The sequence below is a fragment of the Rhineura floridana genome, chromosome 14 (assembly GCF_030035675.1).
Source record: "Rhineura floridana isolate rRhiFlo1 chromosome 14, rRhiFlo1.hap2, whole genome shotgun sequence".
Classification (NCBI taxonomy): domain Eukaryota; kingdom Metazoa; phylum Chordata; class Lepidosauria; order Squamata; family Rhineuridae; genus Rhineura; species Rhineura floridana.
In genome coordinates this window covers 12,004,889-12,019,648 of record NC_084493.1, presented here as the reverse complement: position 1 = coordinate 12,019,648, position 14,760 = coordinate 12,004,889, and the positions used below count along the sequence as shown (strand labels likewise).

At 40.0% G+C, this 14,760-nt stretch overlaps 1 pseudogene; it reads left to right on the top strand.

Annotated features, from left to right (window-relative positions):
* The first annotated feature begins 4,354 nt into the window (after window positions 1–4,354).
* LOC133370111 (5S ribosomal RNA) lies at window positions 4,355–4,470 on the top strand (annotated as a pseudogene).
* The last annotated feature ends 10,290 nt before the right edge of the window (window positions 4,471–14,760 follow it).

Below are 14,760 nucleotides of genomic sequence, written 5' to 3'. Positions count from 1 at the left end.
CCTTTTTACTTAAAACCTCATTTAAATCTTTTCATCCAGTGTTTCATTGCATACTGTGTATCCAAATGGAGTTCCCCTCTTCCATTAAACATTACACAAATCTGGCAAACTGCTTGTCATTTAAGATAAGAGCCAAAATATACATTTGAAATCAGATGGCTGGCTTTCTTTCACAGCTACTGGCAAGGAGAAACATTTTATACAAAAGCGCCAGCATCTTTTGAAACAAGACCTAGGTCAAAAAGTTCAGTACTGAACATCTCCAGGTAGGGCTGAGAAAGACCCTTTGCAAACGCTGCAGATGCGTTGCTGATACTGAGCTAGATGGGCCAATGGTCTAATTTGGTATAAGGTGGCCTCCTAAGATGCTGGTATCTCCTGTACCAGCCTTCCTCACCACGGTGGCATGATGGGACATGTAGTCCAAAAAAACCAAGAATACCAGGTTGGCAAAGGGTGTCCTACACATTCTATAACTGAGGCTCTTTGTAAGCTGCACGATATGAATTCTGTGCAAATGTATTCCAAATTCTCCAGTCCAAATTATTGTGTCTCATAGACATTGGGCAACCAATGTACATAATATGCATAATTCTACAATTATTTTTTGCACAGGTTTGCCAGTCATTGGCTGCAGAAAGGAGTTACACAGCCCTGGCCTCTAAATCTGTAAATCTTATCCTGCCGTTCAACCAGGCTTTCAGCCTTCTAAGAGTATTTTCAGAATTACAAGGGAATGAACCTTGCTTTAAAAAAAAAAGTGTGAGAGAGACAGAACTCTCAGGAAGTTGAATCATGAACCCAATGCCACATCTTGAGCGTGTGTGTTCCAGTAGAATTATGACGTGTACAGTTATCGTTATAGACTGAGTTCTGTGGTTCTACTACGATTTCCAAATATGTGCTTTCATTGAAGGGGGCAAATTATGCATTTTGCCCGGCATGACAAATGGGCTGACTGTGGAGTAGCACACTTTGTGACATCCCTTGGTTAGCAACATAACACTGATGCAGCTATGCATTCTTATAAACAGTAGAGAAAAACAGTTTTAATACTGTTTGAGGTTACTCTAGAGCTTTTATAAAAGTTATGTGTTGGCTTGTTTTTACAGAGCAGAATGACATGCTTGGAGAGTGGAGCACCAATATAAGCACTCGTAGAGACTGTTGACATTCACAGAATCATAGAATAGAGTTGGAAGGGGCCAACAAGGCCATCAAGTCCAACCCCCTGCTCAATGCAGGAATCCAAAGCATTCCCGACAGTCAATCAATCATTTATTACAGTCAATGACCAGCAGTATAAAATGTTAAAACAGCAAACAATAAAACATATCAATATGATACAATGAAGGAAACAAACGGCAGCAGCCTGAGATAATATGGCTGTCCAGCTGCCTCTTGAATGCCTCCAGTGTCGGAGAGCCCACTACCTCTCTAGGTCATTGGTTCCATTGTTGTATGGCTCTAACAGTTGGGAAGTTTTTTCTGATGTCCAGTCGAAATCTAGCTTCCTGCAACTTGAGCCCATTATTCCGTGTCCTGCACTCTGGGACTTTAATGGGCTTAAATGCGCAATTTGTGTATATTAAGTTGTGGCCAAAGAATCCTATGGGATCCTAAACAGTAACATCTTTGCTATGGACAAATATAATATACTTTAACATTTGGCAGGGCCGTCACAGCCGAGGTAATTTTGTCTTGGTGATTAGATTGAAATGTCAGTTGGCCATCCCTTATTAATATATATATGTTAATTAATCTTCAGATCCATCTGCAGTGCAGTTCTAAGCACCACAGACCATGATGGGACTTACTCCCTATTATCATACGGAAAGTGGGATTGGACCAAGAAGAAGGAGGTGTGAAAACTGGAGGGAGAAATATCAATAATTTAAGATATGCAGACGATACCATACTACTAGTTAAAGAGGAAAGCACAAAAGCAGGACTACAGCTGAACGTCAAAAAGACAAAAGTAATGACAACAAGATTTATGCAACTTTACAGTTGACAATGAGAACATTGAACTTGTCAAGAATTATCAATATCTTGGCACAATCATTAACCAAAATGGAGACAATAGTCAAGAAATCAGAAGAAGGCTAGGACTGGGGAGGGCAGCTGTGAGAGAACTAGAAAAGGTCCTCAAATGTAAAGATGTATCACTGAACACTAAAGTCAGGATCATTCAGACCATGGTATTTCCAATCTCTATGTATGGATGTGAAAGTTGAACAGTGAAAAAAGCGGGTAAGAGAAAAATCAACTCATTTGAAATGTGTTGGAGAGCTTTGCTTGTACCATGGACTGCGAAAAAGACAAATAATTGGGTGTTAGAACAAATTAAACCGGAACTGTCACTAGAAGCTAAAATGATGAAACTGAGGTTATCATACTTTGGACACTTAATGAGAAGACATGATTCACTAGAAAAGACAATAATGGTGGGAAAAACAGAAGCGAGTAGAAAAAGAGGAAGGCCAAATGAGATGGATTGATTCCATAAAGGAAGCCACAGAGCTGAACTTACAAGATCTGAACAGGGTGCTTCGTGACATACTATTGGAGGTCACTGATTCATAGGGTCGCCATAAGTCATAATCAATTTCAAGGCACATAACAAGAACAGCAACTCCCTATTAAGTGGGTGTAGGATGGCAGCCATAACTAATCTTATGATTGTCTTTCACTGTCTTAATCCTTGCTCCGGAGCTGCTGCTGGGCAGACAAACAGCATTTGGAGGAGGAGCGCCTGGAATCCAGTTCTGCAAGAAGGAACCTATGCAGCCCTCCTACACCTCCTGCCAGATGAGCCCCAGCAGTGTAACAGACACCACGAGTACTCCTTGTAGTTCTGCTGGTAGGCATAGATGGAGCAAGATACCAAAAAGGGATAAGAACCTGGAAGGCAAACCTGACTTGTGGGTTAGATCACCAGATTATGTAGCAGTATACCTGATGTTCCTGCCCTGGTTGATCAAGGCACGCAATGTTTTATCCAAAGTTGTGAGCAGTTGTGCAATGTGATTTAAAGGAGTAGGGGACTATTCTGTTTGCAATATGGTATTATTAAAACACTCTCACAATCATTAATCCTGGGCTATGCTCTTAGGATTCATTCTCGCATAAACTGGTCCCAGAAGAAATTGTGTAGTGGTTCAAGTGTTGGAGTGGGAGACCAGGGTTCGAATCCCCACACAGCCATGAAGCTCACTGGGTGACCTTGGGCCAGTCACTGCCTCTCAGCCTCAGAGGGACGCAATGGTCAACCCCCTCTGAATACCGCTTACCATGAAAACCCTATCCATAGGGTCACCATAAATCAGAATTGACTTGAAGGCAGTCCCCTCCTCCTCCTCCTATAATCTCTCTGCGTGTGACCTGTTGGTTTTCTGCATGGTGTTGGGTGCTGATAATCTGGTGTAGTTCCAGTGCATTCTCTTAACTCCTCCCGTATAAGTGAATAGTTTCCTGTATGGGAGAGTAGTGCTCCGCAAAGGGACACATGAAACGAGGACAAAACTTGTTTCCTTCGTCTTTGCAGGGGGGGGGCACTTTCTCATTTTTTACAAGATTTTGCAGGAGTGGTAAGTATCATGTGCCTCTGTGATTAAGAGATGCATTGCACTATCTAAGGGCCTTTGCAATGTCTCTGAGGGTCTTTGCAATGTCTAAAAGTCTTTAAGGGTCTTTCCACGGTCTCCAGGAGGCTTTCCAACGTGAATAAGTGATACATTGCACTCTCTAAGGGTCATTGCACTCTCTAAGAGCCTTTGCAACATGCAAGCCATCCAGTGGTGCTGTTTCTTAATGTATTTTATACTGTTGTATTTTTATATTGTTGTAACCTGCCCTTAAAAGACCCTCCGTGGCGCAGAGTGGTAAGCAGTGGTAACGCAGCCGAAAGCTCTGCTCACGGCCAGAGTTCGATTCCAACAGAAGGAGGAAGTCAAATCTCCGGTAAAAGGGGTCGAGGTCCACTCAGCCTTCCATCCATCCGTGGTCGGTAAAATGAGTACCAGGCATATGCTGGGGGGTAAAGAAAGGCCGGGGAAGGAACTGGCAATCCCACCCCATATATACGGTCTGCCTAGTAAATGTCGCAAGACGTCACCCTAAGAGTCAGAAACGACTCGCACTACAAGTGCAGGGACACCTTTACCTTTAACCTGCCCTCAGCCCTTATGGTCAAGGGTGTGGGTGGGAAATCCAGTGTAAGATGTCTCTCCTGCTTGTTTAGCTGGGTGGGACTCTGGATTTCTGCCCTGATAGTGCCACTGAAGCTCGCCTTCTGCACACATACTATCTGCCCGTCACAGTGACAGGCATTTTGCTACTATGTAGTAAAAACAGCTTTGGCCATACTACCCTGAACACTCCCGATCTCATCAAACCTCGGAAGCTAAGCAGGGTCAGGCCTGTGTACTTGGATTGGAGACCATCTGAGAATAATGGGTGCAGTAGGCTTAGAGCAGTGGTTCTCAAACTTTTTGGTTCGTGGCGCACTGTAAAACATATAAAAAATTTCCAGCGCACTTCATGTACAAAATTAAAAATATATTAATATATTTTAAACTATGAATAAAAATAAACTATAGAAAACTATTACTTACCCTATACAAATGGGTTTCTTCTCATTTTTAAAATATACTTTCATAATATTTGAGGCACACCTAGCCACCTCTTAGGGCGCACCAGTGTGCCTGGGCGCACCGTTTGAGAACCACTGGCTTAGAGGAAGGCAATGGTAAACCACCTCTGAATGCCTCTTACCATGAAAACCCTATGAATATATCCAAAACGATTCACAGAGTCGCCATAACTTTTAATCGACTTGAAGACATAGAACAAAAGATAAAAACAGACTAGAAAGCACTACACAATGAGCTCTGAAGAACTGCATTGTTAACAAAGCCTGAATAAATAGCCTTTTTTTTTTAAGTGACCTTTCTGTGGGCATGTATTTCTGGATCATAAAAGCTTACTGTACAATGACCATTTTCATTATAGCAACACATTTATTTTAAATACGACCAAGCAAATATCTTAAGAAAAATGTCAGAGGCTATAACTCAACAGTCAGCACCACTTAGGAGTAGGATTCCTAACGAGCTGAACTGCATTCCAGACTGAAAACCCTGATGGCCATTACAAAGAAGGCAGTTGTTTCAGGTCCCGTTTGTAGTGGGCATTTTTCACTGGATTCTCTGGCTGGGAGGACGGGTTCTCCCACATTTCTAAGGAGAACATCAGTGACTGGGTTTTTAAATAGGTTGTTTCCCAACCAAAGTACAACATGCACGAATATGGCAAAGCAATGTTACAAAGGACTGAAGTATGGATTACAGAGGTGTACAGTGTTTGCTTTGAAAAATTATGAAGCCTTTAATCCTGGTTATCTCCCTGATTATATTTTACAACCCCACATTTATTAATGACTCATACAACTCTCTTCTTAAATTGCAGTGTTTTCTGTATTCTTGATATCATCTGTATATAAGTTTATGGATTTTGGATACACAGTTTTATTGCAGACGCTGGAACAGATGGGGGGATTTCTAAAGGGGCAAAACATTACAATTATTGTAGCATCATAGCAGTTGGAAGACATCTATGAGGCCTTTTAAGTAATCTCCTAATCCAGCCTCCTGCCACAACAGAAAGTACATTTGAGGTTGTACTAATAGGAAGTACATATTTTGAACTTGGAGGAACAGACTTATGAGTAAATATATTAAGGACTGGGCTGTATGACACACATGTTCTTTGCGTCAATAGTTTTGACATGAATATAAACCTGTATTGGAGAAAATGCTTATTTGCTTTACAAATGCCTCTGCTTCACGTTTATTTATTGCATTTATATCCCATCTTTCCCCTAAGGAGCTCAAGACGGCGTACATGGTTCTCCTCCCTCTCCTTATTTTATCCTCACAACAACCCTGTGAGGTAGGTTAGGATGAGAGATGGTGACTGGCTCAAGGTCACCCAGCATGCTTCATGGCTGAGTGGGGATTTGAACCCTGGTCTCCCAGGTCCTAGCCTGACACTCTAACCACTATGCAACGCTATGTTAACAATGGTCAGAGATTAACATAAACGCTGCACAAGAGGCTTAAAAATGTTTTAAGTCTCACAAAAGTGAAAATGCTTACATTTCCACTTTCAGCTGCCAATAGTAAGAAGGTGAAGAATTGTGCTTTCTTCTGTTACTAAAAAAACAACAAACATCAAGCAACCCAGCAGTAGTGTGGTGGTGTTCAGACTGGCATCACTCTGGCACTAGCTCAGATCCCAAGACCATTATTAGACAACGAGGTCTCTCTTTGTAGCAGACTTGATCCTGAGGTTTTGTTCCATATTGGACCCATACTGGAATGTAGACAATGTGCAATGGATTGTGCTTGGTTGTCAGTTTGCAGCTCATCTTAAACTGCCCCATAGTTTCTATCTTCAGGTAATGATACCTTTTATACATTTTAATCTCCTTCGTGCTTCAAAATTCTTCTGGCTCTGTTTGGTACCCTTAGCTGGTTGTCGCATCAACCTTCAACCTTCAACAACAACTTCGCTGGACCTGCCGTGTTGTTCGAATGACTGATCACAGTCTTCCAAAGCAGCTACTTTACTCCCAACTTAAGAATGGAAAACGGAATATCAGTGGACATCAAAAGAGGTTTAAACATGTTCTTAAAGCGAATCTAAAAAAATGTAACATGAGCATCGATAACTGGGAAGTCTTGGCCCATGAATGTCACAAATGGAGGTCGGCTGTTATCAAAGGTGCTACGGACCTCGAAGAAGCATGAATACAGGGCGAACGGGACAAACGAGCTAAGCGGAAGGCACGCCAAACAAATCCTCATCGTGACCATCTTCCATCTGGAAACCTATGTCCTCACTGTGGGAGGCTGTTTGGATCCAGAATTGGCCTGCACAGTCACTTAAGGACCCACTGTTAAAGTACTTATCTTGGAAGACAATTTTACTTGGCCACGAGTGATCGCCAATGAAATGAATGAAATTTTTGAACACTGCTTTAGAACTAAACACAGCACTCCAGCTGTGAACTAGAGCTCTGTAAAGCCAAAAGGTAAAGAGTAAATAGAAACATCCCATCCCCAAGGAAACCAGGTCCTTTTTATGAACTTCTGATTACCAGTAATGTTTTCTCAGTGGGGGGAAAATGCAAGTGCTATGAATTTCACCAAGACGTGTTCCAAGCATAATGAAATTATTAACTTTGAACTTGCATCCAAACCAAGTCAGGTCATTTCACAGTCTTACTGACCTGAGAACATCTCCTTATTACACTAATTACCAGCATACATACATGTGCAGTAAAAGCACAACCTTGTGTACTCAGAAGCATGTCCTGTCTTCAGTCAGGCTTAATCCTTAGTAAGTGTGTTTAGAATTGTAGCCAAAGTTAATTAAATTGCACAAGACTTGCTTAGTCAGTCACTCTGTGAGCTGCATTTAGAGCACCAGCTTCCTCCTTTGTAATTATGCCAACAGAATTGAACCAAACAGACCTTGAGAATGAAAACGAAATCCCATGAGGAAATAATCACAAAAAGGAAAATACATTTCTGGAATAACACTTCCTACTTCCTGCATGGCCATTTTACTCTTTTACTTCATGCTGTACATCAGCTTTCCTCAGTCTTGTGCCTTCCAGGTGTTTTGGACCACAACTCCCATCATCCCTTACTATTGGCCACAGTGGCTGTGGTTGATGGGAGCTGTAGTTCAAAAATCTGCAGGGCACCAGGTTGAGGAAGGTCAGTGTAGATTCACATTAAAAGTGCTTTTTTAGCAGTAGTGTAGTGGCAAATTCAGAAGTGCAGGGTCCCTTCATGATAGTCACAGCCACATCCCCTCCCTCCTCCTGGGTTGAGAATGAGATCCTTGTTAATGCCTTCTCCCACAACAACAGATGACCCTAGGAGGCAATAAGCATGAAAGCAGAGAGTGTTAGCTACTGAGAAGAATCTTCTCAGTGGTTGACTCACCTTCTTTCACTCTGATTGGTTCCAATCAGCAGGAAAGGGCAAGGAAGCATGTTAGAAGACTCCTCTCAGTGGCTAACACACTTCATGCTGATTGTCTTGTAGAATGCTGAAGATGTAGGGAGCCTGCTCCCCAAAATGTAAAGGGTCTAAGACCCTCTGAGACTGTGAACAACTACCCCCATTTTTTAGACTTCAATGCATGTTAAGTGCAAGGTTGGGGAGGCTCTTAGGTAAATTGCTCTCAGCTGGGGTTGGCCTCAGCACTTGGAACCTTTGGGCAGCTGTCAAGACACCAGCACCTTGTCAGGGCCTTCTGCCATTACCTGTCTTGGCCTCTCATTAAAAAATTTTCCGGCTTAGCAAGGTGGCTGGAACAAGACATCCTTTCAACTTTTCACAATACCCTCAATCCTGGCATTGCTCTGGGGCATTGTGGGTGGCTAGGCCCAGTGTTGCTTTGAGTGCTGCCACCACAGCCAGATAAGCCCACTAAAGCTCACTGTTAGAAGAGGGGGCCTCAAATCAGAGATGGCCATTTTCAATTCTTCCCCATTCTTGACCGGGGCCACGTCCTCCTTGCCGTTACCCATTTCTATGTCTCTCCCTCTGGCCCAAAACACACATCCGAGAGAGAGAGAAAGGACAAGATGGAGATTACTGCTTCTTCTCATGCTTCCTTCTGCATGTTCACTCTGAGAAGGCAAACAGCAGCAAGCAGGGGGTGAAGGAGACTCCAGAGACTGACTGTGGCTCCCTACTGAGGCATGGGCCCCAGCAGGTAACCAATAACGCAAACCCCTAAAAGAGCAGGTGCAGGGTAGTGATCCAAGAAGTCCCTGGTTCAATTTTTCCCTCATTAATTAATTCAAGAGGTGGCCTTAGCAAACCTCTCCCTCAGCTTTCCTCCTCCCTTTGCCATATGAGGATGATAAGACTGCTCTCAAATTATGATTGTAAGGATTACTGAGCTAGAGTGCTCTGTAAGTAAATGGTTTTCCCCTTCTGTGGTGATTTGTATATAGTCCCCATGTGCAACTTGGTATTTTCACGTGTTCAGTTCACTGGTCCAAACCTCTGGTGTGCATGTGGTGTGACTGATGTGCATGTGGATAGCCACCACAAAATGACTGTTAAAAAAAACACCTTGGTAGAAAACATGGTTATGTAAATCCATTCCCTCAAACCTCTTCCTAAAAAAAAGAAGCTAGGGTTAGTATCTCTGGTCAGGTAAACAAAAACTAACAGCTTGATCCTCAAAGCAGTGGATCGGATAAACATCCTAGTTTGTTGGGTCATTGTAAGTGTGTGACTTTGTACTGGCTTATCTTTGTATGGGTTGATGCTCTTCTGTGTTATAAATGTAAGCTGCCTTGGAAAAGGTGAGATGTGGGTTTAAAAGTAAACAAATATTCTGAAACTGGTATCTTATGGTATGGGATATAGCATTGTTGGACAAGCTAACAGATAAAGATGGCTTGAGACATAACTTCACAGTGGCTTGGTTTGATTTTATTAGATTCATAAGAGAACAGGATGGGAGCCCAATAATGTCTATAGCATACTCCTGGATATGGAATAGTCAATAATAGATTTGACACACATTCCCTGAAATAATCCAGTGAAGGCAAATAGGAAAATATTAGAATAAATAAATATGCAATTGATTTAAAGTACAGTAAAAATGGAAGGCCCAATTTAACACTCGAATGTATGGAAGTGTGGAAATATGAAATGTAATGTTGAAATTTGTTAATTTGTTTTTTAATTTAATATTTCTGTTGTTTGTATGAGTTTATGTTTAAATAAATTAATTAAAAAATAAAAAACACACAAATATTCTGAAGTGATTTGCTGGTCACCTGATCTTTCAGGTTTTGCTTGCTGTCTGATAAAGATATCTAGATTGTTCAAGGTGGAGCTACACATTCCAACACTGTCTCTTGTCTAGAAATCCTAACGGATGCTTCTCCTCTGCAAAGCGGTACTAGGAGGGAGCAATTTGAAGGAAAGAATTAGCAAGTGAGAAAACAGTAGCTAAACTGTTCCCTTTCTTGTGTCTTCTTCCCAGCTACTTTCCCCCCAAGCCAGGGTTTCAAATGTGTTTCCATCAAAGACTTTCTTTTGTGAACAGTATCATCATATCCTACTCTTGGAGGTCACTGATTCATAGGGTCGCCATGAGTCGTGGTCGACTTGAAGGCACATAACAACAAAAAATCACCATATCCACTTCATCCCTGATTTACAGATTTTCTCATGCAGCAGTTGGCTGCATTCATAGTGCTGCACATAAGGATCTTCCCTGCACTGATGATCTGGCTTAGTTTCCTCTTCCAGATGATTAGGATTCTTGATATTCACACAACTGATTCTATCAGATGGTGCATTCCAAGGTCCTGATTCTGTTTTCCCTATAACACATCTTTCCACATGGGCAGTCCTGAATCTGAATAGGAGCGACAATCCATCTCTTCTGATGAGACCAAAAGAGTAATTGCACTAATTAGTTTTAATTCATTAAGATAAGAACTCTACTGGATCAGACCAAAAGTCTATCTAGTCCAGCATTCTGTTATCACACCAACCAACCAGATGTCTATGGGAATCCCATGAATAGGACACAAGCGTGATAGCACAAGATGTACTCTTTTCTAAAATAATTTTAAAATACTCATTTAAAAATCTTATGAATAAAAATTTAGGATTGTGATAGGCTAGGCTAGTGCACCATTGTTCATCCAGTGGGGTTTGGACTGCTTCATACTAGTTCCCAAGACAAATATATATGTATTTACATATATTTAATATTTCAGACTATGTTAAAAAAATTAAGGTTGGGTAAAAATACTAGTGGCTATGTGTAGCAAATTCAGTCAGCATGTACATTCTCATTCTCTGGGTTAGTATTATCTGTATAAATCATAAATGTAGCCTCTAATTGAGAGAAGTGATCAACAGGAGGTGACTCACTTTATAATTGCCATATATGTTCATCATGTATATTCTAATGAAGAATTTGATCACTGTCACTAAACTTGATAGTAGTTGACCATTGGTCTGTCATGGGTATTCCAGTCTTGAATTCTAAGTTTAAAGCTTTATCACATGTAACATTTTTGAGTAACAGGCCTATTACTGAGAGTGATTTCAAATAAGTAATCTGGGTTATCTGATATCAGTTTGGATCTCAATACAACATGAAAGGGATGTGTCTATAAACATAAGCTATTCTTCACCCGAGGTCAGCAAACAGTAACCATTTTGACTAGTGTTGCTCAAAAATAAGAATATGTCCATTTTATTACTGAAAATATAATTGTGCATGTTCACATGAACTTTATTTACTCTTGCCCCGAACATTAATAATATATTTGGGAGAAGCTTCCAGAGACAACCAAAAGCAATAGTAGATATGCTTTAAAAGCAAAGAGGAATAATAGTACATTATTTTGTGGAAATACAATGCTTAGTGACTTTTTATCATCCATCTGTACTGTGAAAATAGAAAATACTATTTTTGAGTATAATGACAATAAGGGATGTATTATCTATTTCCCAGTTCCACATTTAATATTTAAAATAGTGGGGTGGTATTCAATGCTAGTCCTACTCAGAGGAGACCCACTGAAGTTAATGGACATGACTAACCTAGGTTCATTAATTTCAGTAAGTGTATTCTGCATAGGACATAGTTGAATACAACCCAATATGACTACATACCCATTGTGGTAGTACTACCTTTTCTGTTAAGCATTTAGCTCAACTGCTTAACTCTTAACTCCAACAACAAAGGCCAAGTAAATGTAACTGCATCTGCTCACATCCATCCTTCTCTCCCATTCCACCATTCTTTTTATTTGTTGCACTTATCTCTCACTCCCCCATCCTTTCTTGTCTCCCCCAGAATTTACATTGGGCTTGTAAGCTCCTTGGGGCAGCGATCTATTTATCTTTGCTTATTTAGGGAAGGATCATTTGCATTGATGGAGCAGAATAAATTAAAGATAATAAAAAGCCATTTGATCTGTGCACTGATGCAGTGAATGACTGGATTGACCTTAATTTTGCTAGGCTGAAAGGTGGCAACACTAACAAACCATATTTACTAGGAAGAGCTGTTCTACAGGACTCAGTGAATACTTTATATTTCAATGAACAAGCTTACCACCATGTTACATGGCTAAAGTATTTACTTGCAAGTTTCTCCTTCTCCCTCACCCTCCACTATTTTCTATTCTGGGCACGTGTGGGTTTTCTGTACCTGTGTACGTGCATCTTTTTTAAAAAAAAAAAAATCCCTAGGAAGTGCACAACAGTAAATGTTACCAGCCTTACCTGACTAAGGCTCCAACAACAGTGATAAGGAAGTCTGCATTATTAGTTTATTTTTAAAAGCCTGATGTATGTACTATTATAGTCTCCAAGGTAATCCCCCACCTCCATGTACTGTGTGATCTTTAGAGAGCAGCTCCTTCTAATTGGGTTGCTGAAATCTGAATGTGTCTTATAGTGAACAGCAATTGGTAGAAATAGGCATACTCATATTGTTTGGGCTCCAGAAATGAAATGGCTAGGTTGTACTCAGGTGAGGAACAAACGAAAGTAGGGTTGTAGAATTAATATTATGTGGACGCTGTAAAAATGCATGTATGATAACCACCACCAATTCCACAATAAACTCCTATCTCAAATCACCCCCAGTGAAATCACTACAACCTACTTCCAAATAAATGCATTGAATTGGATCTTTTAGTCTGTTCAGTCCCAGATATTGTGTAGAGTTAACATACACAATCCCAGATATTGTGTAAACATACACAACATAAATAAACATTAATATTGGGCATGAAAATATAAACATGAAAACTAGGCTAATTGCTTGAACAAAGCTATCTTACAGTGCAATCTTATACATATCTATTCAGAAGTAAACTCCACTGATTTCAGTGGTGATTACTCCAAGGAAACTGGATATAGGTTTGCTGCCTTGCAGCTTCAATAGAACTTGGTTCTAAGTAGGTATGGTTAGGGCTGAGCTGTTACCAGTCATGTAATTTACTGTTTTTATGGTGTTTTATATTTTATTGTATATATTGCTGTACACCATGTTATATTGTATGAACTGACAGAATATAAACAAATAAATAAAATATGTTTTGATCAATTAATCAGTTGTGTAATTTTACATATGAATAAAAAAATTGTTGTGAAGAAATTAAGAAGAGGGGGAAAACCTAACCTCCCCCAAGTTACACAGATATGGACTAAATCAGAAAATATACATACATATACACAACCAAAATATTAACCAAAAGATTTAGTACAAAGTACAAGTGTTATAGCAGACAGCATTCCAAAACAAATCCTGCTGCTCCAGTCAATTAATCATCTAAACATGTGTGCGTTTTGTGCCTTCATTATGACTTATGGCAACCCTATGAATCGTTGATCTTCAATAGCATTTGTTATAAACCACTCTGTTCAGAACTTGTACGTTCAGGTCTGTAGCTTCCTTTATGAATCAATCCAGATCTTGTTTGGTTCTCTTTTTCTACTCCCTTCTCTTTTCCCCAGTATTATTGTCTTGTCTAGTGAAATTATTCTCTTCTCATTATGTGTCCAAAGTATGGTAACCTCAGTTTAATCATTTTAGCTTCTAGTGATAGTTCTGATTTAATTTGTTCTAACAACCGATTATTTGTCCATGGTATGCACAAAGCTCTCCTCCAACACTGCATTTCAGATGAGTTGATTTTTCTCTTATCTACTTTTTTCACTGTCCAGCTTTCACATCCATACATAGAGATTGGGAATACGATGGTCTGAATGATCCTGACCTTAGTGTTCAATGATACATCTCTGCATTTGAGGACCTTTTCTAGTTGTCTCATAGCTGCCCTCCCCAATCTTAGCCTTCTTCTGATTTCTTGACTATTGTATCGTTTTTCGTTAATGACTGTGCCAAGGACAAGTTCAATGTCCTCATTGCTGACTTTAAAGTTACTGTACATAAATCTTCTGTTGTCATTACTTTAGTCTTTTTGACATTCAGCTAAAGTCCTGCTTTTGTGCTTTCCTCTTTAACTTTCAACAGCATTTGTTTCAAATCATTACTGGTTTCTGCTAGGAGTAATAGTTCGATAATTACTGCATTCCCTGGGATCCCCTTTCTTTGGAATTAGGATGTATATTGAACGTTTCCAGTCTGTGGACTATTGTTTTACTTTCCATATTTGTTGACAAATTTTTGTCAAAATTTGGACAGTTTCAGCCTCAGTAACTTGTAGCAACTCAATTGGTATGCCATCTATTCCTTGTGATTTGTTTCTTCTAAGTATTTTAAGAGCAGCTTCCACCTCGCATTCTAAAATTTCTGGTTCTTCATCATACGGTTCCTCTGTGAATGAATCTGTCATCCTTGCATCTCTTTTATATAGTTCTTCAGTGTATTGCTTCCGTCTTCCTTTTATTTTATCTCGGTCAGCCAGTGTATTCCCGTTGATTATTCAATATCCCTACTCTTCTTTAAATTTCCCTTTAATTTCTCCAGTCTTTTGGAATAGGCTTCTTTTTTTACCTTTTTTATTATCCTATTTCTATATAATTATTGTAATAGTTCTTTGTCCCTACGTACTAGTCGCTGTATTTTTGCATTTAGGGTTCTAACCTTGTTTTCATCTCCATTTGCCTTTGCTTTCCTTCTCTCTTTAACCATATTAAGAGTTTCTTCAGTCATCCACTG